A 21,196-nucleotide genomic window follows, 5' to 3' on the forward strand; every position below is an offset into this window, starting at 1 on the left:
TAGAAGGGAAAAGCTCAATGAGTGGGAATTATATGACTATTATGACTATTCCTAGGAAGAAAATGCCACTCAAATGGCCTTTCTGAATCTATCTCCTATCTAGGGGCTTAAAAGCTCACTGAGAATCCAGCTTCACTTGTACAGATGAGAAGGGTGCCTTTTTTAAAAATACAGTTTAATTGAGGTACATTCACATACCCTACAATCATCCACAGTGTACACAATCAGTTATTCACAGTACCATCATATAGTTGTGCATTCATCACCAGCATCCATTTTTGAACAATTTCCTTATTCCAAAAGAAATAAAAATAAAAGTAAAAAATAACACCTAAAACATTCCATCCCCCCCATCCCACTCTATTTTTCATTTAGTTTTGTCCCCATTTTTCTCCTTATTTGTCCATACATTGGATAAAGGGAGTGTGAGCCACCAGGCTTTCACAATCACACAGTTACACCATCTAAGCTATGTAGTTACGCAGTTGCCGTCAAGAATCAAGGCTACTGGGTTGCAGCTTGACAGTTTCAGGTATTTCCTTCTAGCTATTCCAGTACACTAAAAACTAAAGAGGGATATCTATATAGTGCATAAGAATGTCCACCAGAGTGACCTCTCAACTCCATTTGAAATCTCTCAGCCACTGAAGCTTTATTTCGTTTCATTTTGCTTCCCCCTTTTGGTGAAGAAGATGTTAATCCCATGATGCCAGGTCCAGGCTCATCCCCAGGAGTCATGTCTCATGTTGCCAGGGAGATTTACACCCCTGGGAGTCGGGTCCCACATGGGGGGGGGGGCAGTGAGTTCACCTGCTGCATTGGCTTACTAGAGAGAGAATGCCACATCTGAGCACCAAAGAGGTTCTCTGGGGAAGACTCTTAGGCACACTTATAAGTAGGCTTAGACTCTCTTTTGCAGTAACAAACTTCATAAGGGCAAGCTCCAAGATTGAGGGCTCGTCCTACTAAATTGTTAGTCCTCAAATTTGTGAGAATATCAGTAATAACCCAGGTGGGGAAGGGGTGGACTGTTTTTTAATGGCAAGCTTCAAAATTTTATTTCCTCCTCAAAGTGATCTTTTTTTACATAAAGAAAGAAGTTACTTCCTATTAATCCATCAAGTGGAAGATGCTGGATGGATTATTATCAAATTTGAAGGATATATTTGGCATGCTTTGATTTAAAATACAAACAAAAAGGTTATATGCCACTTAGAGGCCTGGCCATTGAATATCCTATGTGAATTTTTTATATTCTCTTTCTCTCCTCTGTCCTGCAGCTGGAAGTGAAAGGCTCAAAGGTGGCAGAGTTACACAAAAGAAGGAGCCTGGATCTGAGTTTCCACTTGAGAAGAGCCATTCAGAACTGTCTGACCAAGAATATCCATTGTGGACTTCCTACAAGCAAGGAATAGACTTTTCTGTATTATACCAATACGATTTGAAAAGTTTGTGCTACAGCAGCTAGCATTAGCTAACCCTGACTAACATAATGCACTTTGGGAAGTCTAGAACTCAAAGAAATGATTAGTTTATACTCTAGAGCAGCTAAACTGAGGTTCAAGGAGGGATCCCATGTTGCTGCCATTGTGTTAGATATACTCACAACAGCAAGAAGAACCGGACAGAAAAAATAATCGGTGGATTCATAGATGAACCCCAACTTGAAAGGCACAAGGGCACAAGTTGGACACTGTGTATGGTTTGCCATGTGCTTTTTTTTTTTTTTTTAATCTTTTTCATCATTTTATTTTCAAATGTTCCAGTTTGCTAAAGCTGCTGTTACGCAAAAATCAGCAATGGATTGGCTTTTTTTAAAAAAAGCAATTTTACCATTATATATTCACATACCATACAATCATCCAAAGTACACAATCAGTTGTTCACGGTATCATCATATAGTGTGCATTTATCACCACAATCAATTTTTGAACATTTTCATTACTTCAAAGAATACAAATAAAACTAAAAAAGAACAACCAAAACATCCCATACCATCCCCATCATTCATTTACTTTTTGTCCCCATTTTTGTACTCATCTGTACATACACTGGATAAAGGGAGTGTGAGCAACAAGGTTTTCACAATCACATGGTCACACCATATAAGCTATATAGTTATGTGATTCTCTTCAAGAAACTTTTCATTACTCCAGACAAGAAATAAAGTGAAAGATGAAAAAAGAAAAAAAGAAAAGGAAACTCTAATCCTCCCCTATCCCTAACCAACCCCCCTCAATTGTTGACTCATAGTATTGATATAGTACATTTGTTACTGTTTATGAAAAAATGTTGAAATACTACTAACTGTAGTATATAGTTTGTAATAGGTATATAGTTCTTCCCTATATGCCCCTCTATTATTAACTTCTAATTGTATTGTCATATATTTGTTCTGGTTCATGAAGTGATTTCTAGTATTTGTACAGTTGATCATGGACATTGCCCAACATAGGATTCAGTTTTATACATTCCCATCTTTTGACCTCCAACTTTCCATCTGGTGACATATATGACTCTGAGCTTCCCCTTTCCACCTCATTCACACACCATTCGGCGCTGTTAGTTATTCTCACATCTTGCTACCAACACCCCTGTTCATTTTCAAACATTTAAGTTCATCCTAATTGAACATTCTGCTCATACTAAGCAACCACTCCCCATTCTTAAGCCTTCTCCTATATCTTGGTACCTTATATTTCATGTCTATGAGTTTACATGTTATAATTAGTTCCTATCAGTGAGACCCTGCAATAATTGTCCTAATGTGTCTGGCTTATTTCACTCAGTATATTGCCCTCGAGGTTTTGTCATCAACCCATTTTTTTTTTAATATGGTTTTGTTCACTCACCATACATTCCATCCCAAGTAAATAATGGATGGTTTTCTGCATGGTCATACATTTATGTGTTCACCACCTTTACCACTATCTATATAAGAGCATCTACATTTCTTCCACAAGGAAGGAGGGAGAGTCAAAGAAGGTAGACAGGCAAAAGAAAGAGGAAAAAAAAATGGCAGCTAGGAAGCAGCAAAAGGAAAAATAACCTTAAATCAAAGTAGAATAAAGAATCAGACAATACCACCAATGTCAAGTGTCTAACATGCCTCCCCTATCCCCCCCTCTTATCTGCATTCACCTTGGTATATCACCTTTGTTACATTAAAGGAAGCATAATACAATGATTCTATTAGTTAGTCTCTAGTTTATGCCGATTGCATCCCTCCCCCAATGCCTCCCCATTTTTAACACCTTGCAAGGTTGACATTTGCTTGTTCTCCCTTGTAAAAGAACATATTTGTACATTTTATCACAATTGTTGAGTACTCTAGATTTCACCAAGTTACACAGTCCCAGTCATTATCTTTCCTCCTTTCTTGTGGTGTCTCACATGCTCCCCACCTTCCTCTCTCAACCGTATTCACAGTTACCTTTGTTCAGTGTACTTACATTGTTGTGCTACCATCTCCCCAAATTGTGTTCCAAACCACGCACTCCTGTCTTCTATCACCGTGTAGTGCTCCCTTTAGTATTTCCTGTAGGACAGGTGTCTTGTTCACAAAGTCTCTCATTGTCTGTTTGTCAGAAAATATTTTGAGCTCTCATATTTGAAGGACAGATTTGCTGGATACAGGATTCTTGGTTGGCGGTTTTTGTCTTTCAGTATCTTAAATATATCACACCACTTCCTTCTTGCCTCCATGGTTTCTGCTGAGAGATCCGCACATAGTCTTATTAAGCTTCCTTTGTATGTAATGGATTGCTTTTCTCTTGCTGCTTTCAGGATTCTCTCTTTGTCTTTGACATTTGATAATCTGATTATTAAGTGTCTTGGCGTAGGTCTATTCATATCTCTTCTGTTTGGAGTACGCTGCGCTACTTGGATCTGTAATTTTATGTCTTTCATAAGAGATGGGAAATTTTCATTAATTATTTCCTCTATTATTGCTTCTGCCCCCTTTCCCTTCTCTTCTCCTTCTGGGACACCAATGATATGTACGTTATTGTACTTTGTTTCATCCTTGAGTTCCCGGAGACGTTGCTCATATTTTTTCATTCTTTTCTGCATCTGCTCCTTTGCGTGTAGGCTTTCAGGTGTTTTGTTCTCCAGTTCCTGAGTGTTTTCTTCTGCCTCTTGAAATCTGCTGTTGTATGTTTCCATTGTGTCTTTCATCTCTTGTGTTGTGCCTTTCATTTCCATAGATTCTACTAGTTGTTTTTTTGAACTTTTGATTTCTGCCGTATACATGCCCAGTGCTTCCTTTACAGCCTCTATCTCTTTTGCAATATTTTCTCTAAACGTTTTGAATTGATTTAGCATTAGTTGTTTAAATTCCTGTATCTCAGTTGAAGTGTACGTTTGTTCCTTTGACTGGGCCATAACTTTGTTTTTCTTAGTGTAGGTTGTAATTTTCTGTTGTCTAGGCATGGTTTCCTTGGTTATCCAAATCAGGTTTTCCCAGACCAGAACAGGCTCAGGTCCCAGAGGGAAGAAATATTCAGTATCTGGTTTCCCTGCAGGTGTGTCTTAGAAAATTGCTCCACCCTGTGATGCCTCAGGTCACTGTGCTTTTCTGCCCAGCAGGTGACGCCTGTTAGCCTATAATTCTTGACTGGTGTGAGGAGGTATGGCCGTGTTCCCCCAGGCTCTGGGGTCTGGTTCTGAATGGAAAGGGCCCCACCCCTTTCCTCCTAGAGAAGACAGACCCCCCAGGGGGAGGTCATTAGCATTTCAATGGTCTTGCTCTCTGCTTGTGCTGTCTCCACCCTTCCCCGAGTCACAGCCCTGGAAACTGAAAATGACTGGGGCTTTCTCCACTGAGCCAAGCAAGAAACAGATAGTCCCCTTCAGACCCAGTCCAAGGTGACCCTCCGGCTCTCCCAGGTCAGTCATCACCCAAAGCCTCTGTCTGTTTTTTGGGGATGCGTACCTGTAGTGAGCAGTTCACACTCGCTACTTAAAACCCCAGTTGGAGCTCAGCTGAGCTATATTTGCTTGCTGGGAGAGAGCTTCTCTCTGGCACCACGAGGCTTTGCAGCTCGGGCTATGGGGGAGAGGGTCTCACGTCTTGGTTCCGCAGGTTTTACTTACAGATTTTATGCTGTGTTCTCGGGCATTCCTCCCAATTCAGGTTGGTGTATGATGAGTGGACGGTCTTGTTTGTCCCCCCGCAGTTATTCTGGATTATTTACTAGTTGTTTCTGGTTTTTTGTAGTTGTTCCAGGGGGACTACTTAGCTTCCACTCCTCTCTATGCCGCCATCTTGCCCGAGTCTCTGCCATGTGCTTTTTACATGGTTAACTTTATGCGTCAATTTCCAGAAATGTGTTTATTTTAATGCAATTAATATCTCTCCTTGGCCACATCACACAGATAGGCTATTTTAGAATAAAGAGCAAAAGTCTTCTCATTGTCTTTTGTGGTTGCCTACTCCTCATTCCAAGGGCAACTAAGCTAGAGGTGAGGCATGTCCCAGCCCTTGCACAGAGCTGATATTCAGCAATTTGTATATTGACTTACTGTTTCCAGGTGGTGGGAGAAGAGCTGCAAACCTTCTCTCCAGTCCATTTTTGTCCCCATGTGTAAACACAAACTAACTATTCTGGTGGGGTCTCAGGAATTCCATGTGCTGTGCTTATTTCTCAAGCCACCCTTTTCTTTCTGGTCATCCATTTCCCTACCAGTTTTACCTCCTGGTTCTCTAAGGAATACAGAAGAACACAGCAGAAAGAACATTTGGAGGCAGACAGATCTTGGTTCACATCCCACTTCTAGTAATAATGAGTTAACTAATATCTCTGAGCCTCACTTTCCCCAACTGTAAAATGGGCATGGGTAGATCGGTTTCTTAGATCTTAGTGTGGTTGAAAGAACCAGGGAAAATATATATAAAGCACAAAAACAGTACACAGGGTAAGTGCTCTTATTATAATGGGATCCTACCTGCTGTCAGAGCAATAACTCATTGTCCACATCTTTCTCTGGTTTTGCTGACTACTGGGGCCCCACCAATTGGTGGCCTCTGCCCAGGGTGACTCTACTCTAGCTTTCATGTTGCTCTCATCAGCTCTGACCCGTCGTCCCAGAGCCCATCGAGGTCCCGGTCTCTGATCTGCTATTTTCCTGCCAGAAGCTTCAGTGCTAAGGACCTCTAAAAAGACAGTGTCCCCAGGTGTCCTATCTTCTTTCTTTTCCAAGTTCTCTTTCATACATTCCATCTTTCTCCTTTCCCTGAGGAGCCAAGAAAATACAGGTCTTGATGAAGCATGAAAGACTGAAGCCTACTTTCAAATTGTTGCTGACTCCATAAACTCTTTCTAGCATGTGAAAAATCTGTTCACCCTTTTGGGCCCTCTCCTTATTACCTGGACTGTATTCTTCAGTTGCCTGGGGTTGGTACCCCAAGATTGCCTTTGTCTCCTGGACTTTGGTTCTTTCTGGTCTACCTAATGCCACGCGCTGTGGGTTCTCCCTATGCAGGTTTTCACTGGGATCCCTCTTCCCCACCTCCACTGCTACAACCTCCGTGGGCCTCCGTGCTCTCCCACCTGGACTGTTGTAGCCACCTCCTTACTGGCCCCCTGCCTCCAACACCCCCTCCCACCTCCTCACATCCAAGGATCATTCGTCATCATCCCCCTAAAGCATTGTGCTCCCAAGCCCTCACAAGTCTGCTCCGAAACTTTCCACGTCTCTCTTGGCCTTGACCCTGAATTGTCCATGATTTTCTGATGGGATCAGAGAGTCCTCTGTTCCAAAGTTTCTCATTGTTTTCTTTCCATGGGATTGTGGAAAACATCTCCTGCCAGGCACACCCTACTGTTTTTGTGAAAATTATAGACTGCAAATAACTGCTTAAGTCAACTGCCAGACGAGGTACTCTCTTCAGAGGGAAAATTCCAGCTGTTGAACAAGTTTATGGGCTTTATTTTTGGAGTGAAGAGTTTATCAAGTGAAGAACAGAATTTTTCCAGGTGCCTCAACTCCATTCTGATGGTAAAGCTTCAGTGTGTTTCTAAAAGGACTACTTCTTTCAAAGCAAAAACTATGACACCTCCCCCACAGTCACTCACCCCTTCTTTCTATTGGGTTCCTTGGACCTCTTCTGTAGCCTTATAGTAGACTCTTTGGGGAATACAGAGAGAGGAACAAAGAAGAGAGATCAGAGGGACAAGGATGGTCAGCCCCACGGCCTGCACCCTCCACCCCAGCAGCTGCTGCAGGCCTCTGCCCACGGGACGCCTCCGTCTCGGAGCCAGTGGAGCCGTTCTGGGAGGATGGGAGCACCTGCGCCCCATTTCCCAGCGCCCCCACCTCCCCAGGACTGCACGAGAGGAAGTGGCCATAAAAGCTCAGGCAGGGGTGCCGGTGAGATGCGAGGCAGACCTTCTTGATAATGGTTTCCTGGTTGCAAAAAGCTTATTCAGTTGAAATCATTTACCCCGCGCTCCCCTTCCCCGAGGTCGCCGGGCTCTGGGGGTCCACCTGGAACCGATTAGATGTGGCCAGATCGTAGAGAAGCGCATTCGCGGAAGAGCTCACACGCCCCCTCCGCGAGACAGCGGGGCTTAGTAATGCAAGAGAGGGGTCGGAGCGGCTGAAATCCTGGTCCGCAGGAATGCGCCCAGCTGCCCGCGGGGGTCCACCGCAAAGGAAAAAAGCAGATGAGGGCCTTGTGCTGCATACCCCTCCAGCCCCAGACCCGGGCCATTGGAAACTTGTGCAGGGGGGCAGGGGCAGGGGAGGGGCAGGGAGGACAGTTCAGACGTCTCTCTGGTATTTTGCACAGCGGTGGCCCTGTCGCCCTGGGCTTTCAGGCCAATCGACAGCTTGTCCCCAGACTGGAAGCTGGGCCCATCTCAGGCTTGGAAGGTGTGGGCTGTTTGGGAGGTCAGGGGGTACCACCTTTTCCTGCACTTTCACCCACACTTTGGCTTGGGTGCCCTGACCACAGAAAGCACTGGAGCAAATATAATAATGAATGCTGGTGATAGTTACCACCTGCTGAGCACTTCTGACACCAGGCACTCTTCTAAATGCTTTACGTGAATTAAATAACTTATTCCCCACCCCAATCTAGGAGATAGGAAGGCACTATTGTTATCCCTATTTTACAGATGAAGCAAAAGAGGCACAAAGAGGCCATGTAATGCCCAAGGTCACCTACCGGAAGCTCCCTCTTGGCCATCACACTGGAGTCCCTGTCAGGCTGGAGGAAGGAGGGGTCCCCATGGCCCTGTATGGTGCAGAAAAATAACAGTCTGTTCCATGCTCTGGGTGCAGGCCTGGGGTGTATGGGGCAGTGACCCCGGAGAGATGACACTGAGGGGCAGGCTGGGCTTTACCCTGCAGACAAAGGGGAGTCATTGAAGGGGAGTAAAAGGATCTGACCCATAGGTCAGGAAGGTAAGAGGTGGCATCCTGGAGGCTGAAGCTAAGAGGCAAGAGACAGGAGGCCTGGGAACCCTAAGGAGGCTATTTCAGCAGGGCAGAGATGAGGAGGTGAGGGCTGAGGGGATGGGCCACGTCTGAAAGAAACAGCAGAGATGCAGTCGGTTGAAGGTGGCCATCGATGCCTCGTTTGCAGTGGGTTCCTCTTCCAGGTTAGGGTTTCCAGCCCAGAACTGCCCATCTCTTCTCTGCGTGAGCCATGGATGGCAGTGGACAACATGGGTCGGGGTGTGTTCCCGGAGTTTAGCCCAGTGAACCCCACCCCAGCCAGGTGGCAGAGCCTCCCAGCAAGCCCAGTGAGGCGGTAGGTGTACCTTGGGATGGCTTCCGTGGACTTAGTGGGCCTTTCCAGCCTCCCCCCAGCCCAGCATGGCCTAAGCCGTGCCCCTTCATTGGCTGTTAGACACTTTTAGCTGCTGCCCAGGAGAGTGTTGTGCTTTTCTGTCTGGCCGGAGGTGACTTCACCTCTCAGGATTCTCTCCAAAACCCCAGGGGTTGGATGAAAGGTTTGGGCACCAGAGTGCTGGCATGTAACAGGGCATTTGGAGGAGAAAACAAACTTCTTAAATTACTAATCCGTCAGCTCTGCGCTAATACCTCCTGAAAGAAAACTTTCAACTTGGATAGCAGCCTTTTCTCTCTTGGAACCGCCTGTACCTGTAATTGGGAAGCCGTGCTCATTAAAGCCATGGTCCTGCATTACAAAGCCGGAAAGGCCCAGCTTGACCAGGGGCGTGGCTTTATGAGGCTGAAATCAGCTTCACATGCTCTCATTGTGATGTAGTCCTGTTTCCCTGGGCTGTTAGTCTCCTGCTTTGCATTTCCTGGTTTTTCTTAGAACAAGTAGATTCCTGTCGGGCTCTTGATTCTTTCATTGGGAGCACTGGTAACTGTGCTGGTTCTCCAGGACTGCATTTCCAAGGGCCTGGATGCAGAAGGCTCTGTGGTGGCTGTAGCTTGGACTCATTACCTGGTGCTGTGTTTCTACCTTGAAAAAGAAATTGACAAGGCATTTTGGCTGAAGGGCCCTCCTTTCCTCAAGACAGAGGCTGCTTCCTACAGGGAATAGTGACCCTCAATCTTATTCGGTCCCCAGTTCTAGGACATCCAGCAGGATCCTCATCTGGGGAGACAAGCCAGACCGAGCACAGCGAGAAAATGTGGGGGGTGGGAGGTAGGTGGGGGGGGGGGTGCGGTGGTGCTCAAACCTTTCATCCAACCCGTGGGGTTTTGGAGAGAATCCTGAGAGGTGAAGTCACCTCCGGCCATTCCCCCTCCATCATGCACATGGTGATTTATTGGCTTAGATGATATGGTTGAGTTTTGATGAGCTCCATTATATGGGCCAGCTGATACTAGGAAGTCTGGGTTTCAAGAAAAGGGTAAACCTATTGCTAACTTAAGCTCTGCTAGAATCTCCTGTTCTGCCATAGCCAACCCTAAAGAGGACAGTCATTCTCTGATCTCATGGTTGTCATTCCTTTACACCTAAGTGTGAATGAGTCTGCCACTTCACTCAGGAGGATTTGCCTAACAAACCTCTCTCATGGTAGACCAGCTGCTTTGTTTCCTCTTCAAGAGGCTTCAGGAATCTGTGAGTAGGTGTGGGGTAAAGAGGAGGATCTTGTACAATAAGGAGTTTTTCCTGATGCTGTAACAGAAAGGCAGCTCCCTATTCTTAGGGGCAGTTGTGTCTGAAACCTTAAATTATAAACATGGGTTTTGGGTTGTAGGATGTTCTGGAATGGGAAGGAGTGCCTTTGAGACCATTTACTACAAACTCCTGCCAGCATAATAACCCTCTAGAGTGGTGTTTTTCAACCTTTTTTTCTTTATCCCCACTCCACCAAAGGGTCTATTTAGACATTTTTTCCCCTAATTAACCCCTCCTGTGAAATTGTAATACATCAGATATTCTGTATATCTATATCCCCATGGAGAGCCACAAGCCCAATTGTAAAATCTAAGACTACCCCCACCCCAAGAATGAAGTTTAGTCCTGTTTGGGGGCAATATCACCTTTGTTGAGAAAATCAACAAGATATCACCTTGTTGCAATATCACCTTGCTGAGAAAGCTGTTCTATAGCATCCCTGATTAGCAGCTTTCCAGCTCCCACTTGAATGTCATAGTCTCAAGATCACTAACTACCTGCTTCTCGGGATAGCCACATCCGTCCGTAGGTGGCCAGCTCTGTAGTTAGAGCTCTGGTCCCAGTTCAGCTTCCTGGGGCCACAGAGAGACACTGCCTGTTCCCTCCACCCTATCAACCCAGGAGAAGTGGCGTATGATGCACCAATGCCACATCTGTGTCACACATGAAGCTGTCACCATGGGCTGCCTTGTACCAGGGCTGCTCCATCTCCCCACCCCTCACGTCCCCACCTCCAGAGGAGACACTGACATCTCCGTGGGCAGGTGGAGGGAAAGATCAAGTAAAACATCTCTCTCCTCTCCTTCCAGCCCCCAGAATATGGCCACATATGTAAAATTTTAAAAGTCAATTTGTTGGAACTGAACTGTGGGCTCTGGGACCCTCACAAGGAGCAGGCTTCAGACTTTGGAGGAGGTGGAGGCAGGGTGAACCCCATCATTCCCTAACAGGGTTTACTTCGTCGAGCACTAATAGTAACCAGTCACTAGGCTCAAGTGACAGAGCCTCATTCTCCACACCAACGCTGTGAAGCAATGTGAAGAAAGGGACCAGAGAGGTGGCGTAAGTCTCCCCAAGCCGCGGAGGTGACAGCAGTCTGGAAGGATCTCTCAGTTTGAAGATTGCCCCTCTTAACCTCTTAGAGCCTTCACTTGCTCATCTGTCAGACGGGGGTACTCATATGTCTCCTTTCTACATCTATATGAGGATGAACTTCGGTAATCAAGTGAAGGGCTTAGCACAGTCCCTGCACATAGAAATAATGACTATGAAGGTGTTTGCTATTACTGTCATTATGATTCTTATCATAAACAGAGAAACCCTTTCATTAAAAGGTACAGCCTTGGAATACAAGGAATATACTATTGACACACATACAGCAACTTGAATGAATATCCAGAGAATTCTACTGAGTAAAAATACCCAATCCCAAAATGCTAAAAACTGATTCCATTTATATAACAATTTGAAAAGACAAAACTTTAGAAATGGAGAACAGACGAGTAGTTTACAGGGGTGAGGGGTGGGGGAAAGTGAAGGTGCTTATAAAAAAAGGTGACAAGAGGGCCCTTCCAGCCCAGTCCCAGCAGAATGGCTCGCACCAGGAAGGGAAGCGAGAAGAAGGGCCATCGACGAGGCGGTGGCCAGGGAGCAAGCCATCAGTGTTCGCAAGTGCAGTGGTGGAGTGGGCACGCAGAGAGATCCGGAAATTTGCCGTTAAGATGGGAACACCAGATGTGAGCACTGACACATGACTCAACAAGGCCGTCTGGGCCAAAGGGATAAGGAATGTCCCTATCGTATCCATGTACGGTTGTCCAGAGACACATAATGAGGATGAAGATTCCCCAAACGAGCTCTATATGTTGGTTATCTATGTCCCTGTCACCACTTTCAAAAGTAAGTTTTATTCAATCCTGCAAAGTTGTTTAAATTAGATTAGAAAAAAGTCCTTAGCCCTTTTATAACCTGAATTCAACTGTTCAACAAATACTTCTTGTGCATCTATATGCCTGGCAAACTTCCAAAAGGGATATAAGTTACAGGCATAACACTAAAACCTTTTTAAAATTGTCTAATGGTGTGGGAAAATACAAAAGGATACGAAACTACAGTCCATTTAAACACATGGAAAAAAATAAAAGAAAAAAATTCCAAAACCATGATTATATCTAGATTGTTAAAAGTTTATTGGGAAAGTGGAATAATTATTTGCCCAAACCCTTCAAGAAAAGAATTTTGGAGTTTTTAGAAATATGAAATAGGAGTGGGGAGTAAGTATGAAAACTGATTGCCAGTTACTTCTTTTGCAGACCTATGGACAGTCAATGTGGATGAAAACTAACAGTTGATTATTGAATAAAATTATAAAATAACTGCAAAAACAAAAGGCAACAAGAGGGATCCTTGTGGCTTTGGAATGGTTCTGTGTCTTGAAGTAGTGGTGGGTATGTGAACCCACACATGTGATAGAATTGCATAGAACTAAACATACACACACTCATGTACACAGAAATGAGTATAAGTAAAACAACTGGGAAAATGTGAATAAGATCAACAGATTGTGTGCCTGTGAATATTCAAACTGAATAAAGCGTATGACAATGTTAAATTTTACCTGAGCCTGTGACCCTGGAAAACAGCACGGCTAGGAAATGCCCCCACCCTTTGTATTCCCAAAAAAAACTTACTTCAAAGAACCACCCTTCCCTGTATAACTTAGCTAAGACTCATGGAAGCCTCCTGCTTGCCTAGGACAAAGCCAGACACAGACCCAGTGCATTCCCCTTCACTGCCTAATAAATGATTAGCTGAACTGCTGGTCCCCACTGATCAGTCAGAGCAAAATGCTTGTTAACCAAGCTCTGGTTAAGTTTCTCGCCTTCCTCCCGGCCCCCGAACTTTAAGGGTGCCCCCCAGAAAACAGGCTGCTTCAGCATAAAACATTTTCTGGTCTTACTATCTAAAAATGCCACCCTTTCATCCCACTTCCCCCACACCCCGTTCTTTCTTCTCTTTAAAAGAAGCACCCTTTTTGTTGAACTCCTGGGATGCTTGCTGATCTTACAGTCAGAGCGTTCTCCCTATTGCAATAGCCCCTTTCTCTTCCTTGCAATAATCCTTTTAAATAAAGTCTCTCCTTACCAGGTCTGAGTTTACGTACTTTTAAATATTTGACAGGTACATGGGAATCCACATTATCTTAAAATAAAAAGTTTAATTTGGAAAGTTGACCTTGAAAATAGAAATGTAAACAGAAAATAAAATGAACAGCCTATGTTTTCATTTTACAACTGTAGGATTACTTTTTCCCTTTTGTATTTTCTTAGGGCCCACTGTCTCTATTCAGTCAAATGGACTTTAAAACGTGTAAACAAGCTCCCTTGTATACTAGAGGCAGCCAGTGTGTGTGTGTCTGTGTGTGTGTGTGTGTGTGTGTGTGTCAGGGGAGTGAGCTGGGGGTTTGCTGAGCAGGCATGCTGCAGCCCTAAGGGAAGGAATGTAGGGGGAGGCAATGAGGAGCAAAAGAAGATGCTACCCACATTCCCCCTGGGGACGCAGTGTCAAAGGAGCAGAAGGAGCAGGAAGGGAAGGTGCCCTCGTGCCTCTACACGAAGAGGGATCGGGGGCAGCTGAGCGCCTGAAGAACTGTCAACCAGGGGAACACGCCTGTGCCTGCTGTGGAAAGAAGCCGGGAGTGTGGGAGGGACTTGTGTGGGGAGAGGGGCAAGTGGACCAGGGCTGGGAGGAAGGGGGTAGTGCCGGCTGAGGACATTGCTCTCTCACTGAGGAGAGGTAGCATGGGACTTTGGTTGGAGTCTCTGGATTGCACTTGCCCTAACCCAGTGCCTCCTGCATGTTTGGGAGGCACCAAGCTCCCCCTGTCCCCTTCCACCCCATTTCTCCCATGGCAGAAACCTGTGCCAATCCCTGCAATTTTGTCCTTTGAACCAAATTCTGAAGGCCATGGTAGATTAGACAGATCAGTAGCTGCCCCTAAACCATTTGTTTTGAAAGCTGAGTGTAATCCATTTCATTGTTCTTTTAGTCTGCTGAGGGTTGAAAAGTGCAGTAGCCCCAATTCACTCTTCTAAGCCAGCACTGAGCTCCTTGAGGGGGTGGGGGTGTGATACGGGGGTCAAGGGTCCTCTCCTGTCTCTCATCCTCAGGCCCCATTTCCTGTGTCCTCAGCAAGTTGTGACGGGATGGTTGCCTGGACCCATGGAAGGGATCTGTGTTGTCTGCTTGCCCTTCTGCAGCCAGGGCCCAGCTGGGTGCTTTTTAGGCAAGCATAGAAGCCTGGCTTGGCAGGGTAGAGCTGGCTGGCCCTGGGCCCTTTGTGCAAGGGGATGTGGAGTTTGGTGATGGGCGCCAGGCCCTATGGCACACACAGGACCACATTGCTCATACAACCACCCCACAGGGTGGGCCCTCAACTCATGGTATAGATGAGGCTCACAGAGATGAAGGAACTTCACTACAGTCACACGGCTGGTGAGTGCTGTATACACACCCAGGTTGGTCTGACTCCAGAAACTGAGCTCCCTACCCAATGGCCACTTGAGAACCTGTTATACACGGCAGTGCCTTGCCATGCTGTTACCTCACTTTACCCCTCCTGTACCCCCGTGGGGTGGGGGAGGTGGAGATTATGGGTCCCCTCGATAGATGAGTGTCTGGTTTGTAGAGTAGGTAAGTGACATCTCCAAGGACAGCAGCAAGTTGGCAGCAGAGTTACACTCTGATTCTACCTCAGTGTTCTTCCACCGAAACCACATGACCTGTGGCAGGTGTCCACCCACCCCATGTACAGCACAGCCCAGCCCAGCACGATCGTGGCAGATCCTGGACACATGGTTGTCCCCCACAATCCTCTGCACAGGGATACCAGGGTGGGGAAGGAGGAAAACAATCCAGGTCCAGAAACCACTGGATTTAGACCAGCAAAAATGGAGGGTGGAGCAGAGTGACGTAGGAAAAGGAGAAGAGTACATTTGGGGGTTCTCCTGGTGGTGGATGTGGTGGATGAGGTGGGAGCCTCTGGTTAGAGCCAGGAAGCCTGGGTTCTGGCCCCACTGCTGGTACCAAACTGCCTTTTTTCTTAGGATTTGGGCATACCAGGGGTGCAAACCATGCTCAGAGGGAGGGGTGCTCCTAGGGGAAAGTGACAGAGGGGTGCCTGGCAGGAGGCATCCAGCTCCCATCCCCATTTTAACCTGAGTTGCTCCACTTCTGTCTGGTTTATATGGTAGAGTTCAAATAAGATTGTTTCAAAAGTGCTCCATGGCTAAAAGTGGTTGTTAGCCACTCAGCCCGATGATCTGAGCATTGGCATAATAAGAACAGATTTCTGCCCTCCAGACCTGAGTTGTAAGGGCCAGGAGAGCTCAGGGGGGCAGTGCCTGCAGGGGATGAGGAAGACAGAGGGCAGTGAAGAAGAACGGCGTGTCCAGGGCAAGCTGCTGACAGCCTTGCTCACTGACTGGGCTCGTGCCAAAGTGCCGGAAAGATTAGCCTGGACACAGACCAAGCAAGATGCGACTGTGATGCCCTGGAATTCCTCTTCGATTATTAGAAGATGTGCTTTTGTGACAGCGTGTTGTTGAAAACTAGAAATGACCAACAGGGAGGGCACTCAGACGAGGCACGTGAGGTCTGAGGGCCCTCCGTTCTTCTCCATAACAGCCCTGAGAAGAATTTAGTCTATGGGACTCTGGACTCCACATTGAAGTGAAATTGGAAATTGTGGTTTTTGCCTTCATTGTCAGCAATTTCAGAAGGCCCAGAGCAGAGTGAAAGTTTATAATCACATATTTTCTCCAAATCTACATATAAACATGCTGGTGGTTTGGATGGGATCCTTCTCATGGATCAGGGGTCTTTCTCCTCACTTTTAAATCTCTCTAGCATTTCTCATCAGTGCTCATTCTACGTGAAAGCAGCACTTGGTCAGGCTGTCTGGATCCGTCTGTCTGTCAGTCCATCCACCTAAAGTTCCAAGCCAGCTGCTTCCCTCGACGTTTAGCAGCAGCTGGGCCGTTTGACAAGGTAAACTTGCTGTTCAAGGGGCCTGTGGATGTGTGTGTGCAGGCAGACAGAATTTTGCCTGGGATTTTTATTTCCTCTCTTTCCAGGCACTCTGCTGCTCCTCCACATTTTCCTTTATGGAACACAGGCAGGAAAATGGTGCGGGTTTGAATAACAGACTGTCATTGACTAGAGGTGTGGCCTTAGACCTCAGCAAGCTACCTGTGTTTTTTTTGAGACGAGTTCATTACCTGTGAAGGGTTGATCATAGTGCTTTCTTTATACTATTAGGAGGATTTCACTGAAAAGTGCATATAAAACTTTCAGAGCAACGCTGGGCCTGAAGTAAGCACCTGTGTTTAGAACAACGGCAATGACCCCCTCATTGTCCTGACTGCTGGGGGGTCTCGGGGTGCTCTGGAACACCAGCCCTGTGCCCCGTCCTCAGCACCCAGAGCTGCACACCTGGGCCCAGCCAGGCTGATGGGTCTCAGGCCCTGCACCTCCTTTGACCTCCCCCAGACAGAGTTGGTAATATCCAGTGCCAATGACTGCCCACAGGGCCACAGGGTGACCTCTGCACTCACTACACAACAGCTGCCCTTCCTCTGAGAGGCCCGAGGGCCAGGCGTCTCCGGGCGCTGGTGAAGCGGCCAGCCCCGTGGGCCTCTGCCTGCCAGCCCAAGGCTCCCTGAGGCGTGGGGTTCCTGGCAAGCACATGTTTTCATAGCCTAGCTCCCCACCAACTCCCTGCTTGCTCTTCGTCTCCTTAAACTCCCCATTGTGCTGATAACCTTGAAGATGACACCTAATAATTTTTTAATTGGGTTATCAATTAGCAATTCTTCCAGCTTCTGTAAACTTGCAAAAATCTCCCTTCAACAGGTTGTGTTGGAGCTACAGCCATTTTGAAAGCTAGCAAGTGGAAGAGATTGAATATCTGAGAGAGAGATAATGAGAGTCAGATAGAGATAGACAGAGAAGGGTTAACGGCCTGTGCATGGAGAGGTGGAAACTGAAGCTTCCCTTCACCCCCAGGAGCAGCACTAGGGACACCCTGGGTTTACTTACTCCCCTGCAATCCTCTGTTTTTATTCCTTAAAAAAAAAAAAAAAGGCACAAACCACAGTGTAATAACCATAACAGAAATGTTGCTTTAATTATCCCTAATCCCATCACTCAAGCAAATCAACTGTTTTTAATCTTCTCCACCAGAGCCTGTCTGTAAGCATTTTTCTAAATAGCTGTAATCATAACGCAATTTTGCATTTTGCTTTTCCCCCTTATTTCCCAGGCCTTGCCCCACATTGCAGCACAGTCTTCATCGGTATCATTTTTAATGGGTCCCTCGATTCCATATGGTGGGGCTTCTGGAATTTACTTACCATCCCCCCAAATGACCATCACTTCATTGCATGTAAGGGCTGAAATAAACTGGAAAACAAACATCTAGGCTATTTTTATAATGCCCTCAATGGTTATTGAACTCTGGAAATAGCTGACATTAAAATCCTTTCGTGGGACAGACATACATATCACTCCTCCTGGAGGCTCAAGCCCAGACGCCTTGCAACACCATTTTGTTTTATCAATGGAATAACTATAGATCATTCGTTTCATTGATTTTTTCCAATGTGAATTCTCCTCCTCCACATCCTATTCCTTCTTTAGCTTCATCAGCTTCTGCTTCTCCTCCTCCACCATCACCATCATTTTCTCCATTATCATCACCATCCATCAACATATTACTGAATTCCCATTTATTAAGTATTTACCCTATGATTTTGTTTTTGCATCATTATTTTGTTTAATCACATCAGTTGCTCTTGTTATTATCTTTGGTTACAGATCAGGAAACTGAGACTCAGGATGCTGAAGTGGCTTGTCTGCTCTAATTGCTATCAAGTGGCAGAAGCCTGCCTGCCCACCTCATTCAGCCTCCCCAGGGAGCAGCCCTCAGGCATGAATGAGCCTTTGCACCATCCCACTCCTCACATGAGGGCCTCTCCCTCGGGCTGAGCTGGGCCTCCAGCTTTTAAGCTGGGTTGCTGGGCCCTTGGAACGTTCCCCACCATGGATCTCTCTAGGAGGAAAAGGAGGCCTTCCCCCACTGCACAGGAACCCGGGACAGGACAGGTCGTGCCTGGTTGAGATGGGAGCTGAGAGGCTGCTGCCTGGTTCCTTCACAGAAATCAATGCCCAGAGATGGGAAAGGCCTTGCCCAAGGTCACAGGCATATCATTGGGAGTAGCCCGTGCTGGAATCTGGGTCTCTCGACTTGTGACCAGTCTGTCACATGATTCTAAGAGACAGCATCTGAAATCGAAGGAGGGACTTTAGAACTGGCCAACTGTCCTGTCCTTAGAAAGGGCTGGCCCTGACAGATGGTCAGACAGCCCCGGGCAAGGACAGGACGGAAGACGGCAAAGAGCCCAGCCTGGTGGGTGCAGGTGGGGGGCAAACAGCAGCGCCTCAGATATATGAGAAACACAATCCTGGAGCCCTGAGCCTGGCCCAGGCCCACTGTCTTGGCTGGTCGGGCTTGTCACAAAAGCTCCGAGCAAAGGGATTTCCCAAGGAGCAGTACAAGCCCACAGGCAGCGAAAGCCCCTGGGAGGGACTTTTTTTATAACGCACAGCCCTTCAGGGGCAGAATTAAAGCTGCCTCGGGAAGAGAGGCAGCTTCGTTCACTGATAGTTTTAACAGGTATTTATTGAAACTTTCTGTGTCAGATATGTGGATAATCTGGGGGAATAAAGCAGGTAAGCTTCATATATGTAAGGAACTTCCACTTTGGTAGGGATAATAAACTAGTAAACAAATGAACAAGATATTTTCTGAAGATCAGTGCTATGAGGGAAATAAACGGAGATGTGATGGGGTCATGGGTGGAGGCAGGGGCAGGAAAGCAACTTGGAGGATGGTCAGGGACAGCCCTTCTGAGGCCGAGGTGGGTATGCTGAGACCCAGAAGGTATCTGGCAAGCAGCCATGTGCAGTTGTGGGGGCAGAGCAGTTCTGACTGGGGGAGCAGCACGTGCAAAGGCCCTGGGGTAGGAAACAGCTTGCTGAGTTGAAGGCACAGTGAGGAGGCCAATGGGACTAGATTTTAAGTTCAACGTTAGTACTGTTTAGAGCAAAGAGACTGTTAGTTCTGGGTCCTGGGCCCTTCACCCATCTCCCTGTTTTGCAAAACTAGACTGCAGATCAGACTACGCCTCAGGCTGCTGCCCCCTCCCTTTCCCCATTTTCTTACCACTTTCTTTGTTCTCGCCCATCAGTGCCCCACCCCCTTCTCTCACAAATTTATTCCCTCCCTCATCTCTTCTGTTCAAATGCACAAACCAGGCATTGCCAAAGTTACAAGATAAACTATGTGTAACCCCTATTGGCCAAAGTTCACATACCTTACACCATTTAACCTCCAGATTGGCAAAAAGCCCTATAAAAAGAAATCCCACCAGCCGACTGCATGCTTACCCCTCTGAGCAGCCTTTCTGCTGGCAGGGGCTGCCCTGAGGCTTCTCTCAAATAAAACTTTTCTTTGTTACCTGCCCATTTGGCTTCGTTGCCTGTCTTTCAAACCAAACTACCTTATGGAGACCTTCCTGGATTTCGTGGCCTGCCTCTCCTTCCTCAAGTCTTCTACTTGGGCTGTATTCCACCTTTGTCTCTGTAAGTCATTACCATTTTCCCTTCATAGGCGCCTGTGCTTGCAAGCTACGGGGAGCAACATGTGACTGGTGCTCTAGTGGAAGCAGCAGCTCTTCTAAATGTAATGCTCCCTCCAAACTCTGAGTACCCTTAATATGATGGCTTGTTTACATCTCTGATAGCTGAGTCCTCATTACAGGCAGTTAACAGACCAAAATAGCATTTCTTGGCCTTGTAAAGTGATAAATCATGTTGTTTACCTTTTGTTTACTAAGGCAGAGTGCTAGGGTTTGTACCAAAAGCTCCCTGTAGTTATTTAATTGGAGAAATCTTCTCTCGTTAAGGACTCTTAGCTAAACACCCCATTAGCCCTTGGAGAGACAGCTCTAAAAAGACCATGTCTACTCATTCGCTGATTGCTGATGGACATCAACTGACTCCCAGATCTTGCTGGTGAAGAGGCAGAGTTATGGCTTCCTCCTGCCTGTGGGTGGGGTTGATCCATGTGTGCCTTGCTGCTGAAGCCAGCTCAGCCCTTATGCCCAAACCAGCTGCAGCCTGGAGAAGGAGAGCCCCTGCCATTGCGAGTCTTCTCTTCCCCCATTCCCCTGAGGGCTGCTGATGGAGCAGGAGGCCCTTGGGGACTCTCCACCACACCCCCCAACAAAGCCCAAATTCCTACACAAGCCTGGTGATGGGTCTCCAGCTTCTAGGCTCCCTGTGGAGTGTGATGTTTCTGACGAAGCCCCAAGCAGGTCCCTGTCTGCTAGTTCTCCAGGGTCAGGACAGTCTCATGTTCTGTCCTTTTAAAATTTTTAATTAAATAATTAATAAACATAAACTTTTTATTCTGAGATAAAATTCAAATGCAGTTGTAAGAAATAAAACAGATCCAGAGATCCTGTGTACCCTTTACCCAGGTCCCCCAATGGTAACATTTTGCAAGACCATAGGATAATATCACAAATAGGATATTGACATTGATACATTCATTTTATAACCACACCAACTTCCCTCCCACACACACCCCCATCTTAACCCCTGGCACCACAAATGTGTACTCCATTTCTATAATTTTGTCCTTTCAAGAATATTATTTAGTGCTCATTTCAGCAGCACATAAATGAAAATTGGAATGATACAGAGAAAATTAGCATGGCCCCTGCAGAAAGATGACATGCAAATTCATGAAGCATTCCATATTTTTAAAAATTTTTATTCTTATTTTAATTTTTTTGGAATAATGGATATGTTCAAAAATTAATTGTGATGGAATGCACAGCTATATGATGATACTGTGAACAATTGTACACTTTGGATGATTATATGGTATGTTAATGTATCTCAATAAAATTGCATAAAAAAGAATATTGTTTAAATGGAATCATACAGTATGCAACCTTTTGG

At 46.1% G+C, this 21,196-nt stretch overlaps 1 non-coding gene across 1 annotated transcript; it reads left to right on the forward strand.

The window, feature by feature from the left end:
* The first annotated feature begins 20,889 nt into the window (after positions 1 to 20,889).
* Positions 20,890 to 20,996, forward strand: LOC119508623. The gene has a single exon (XR_005211525.1). It is a non-coding gene; the product is annotated as a U6 spliceosomal RNA (small nuclear RNA).
* Positions 20,997 to 21,196: the final 200 nt, after the last annotated feature.

Source organism: Choloepus didactylus, chromosome 13 (genome assembly GCF_015220235.1).
Source record: "Choloepus didactylus isolate mChoDid1 chromosome 13, mChoDid1.pri, whole genome shotgun sequence".
Taxonomy (NCBI): Eukaryota; Metazoa; Chordata; class Mammalia; order Pilosa; family Megalonychidae; genus Choloepus; species Choloepus didactylus.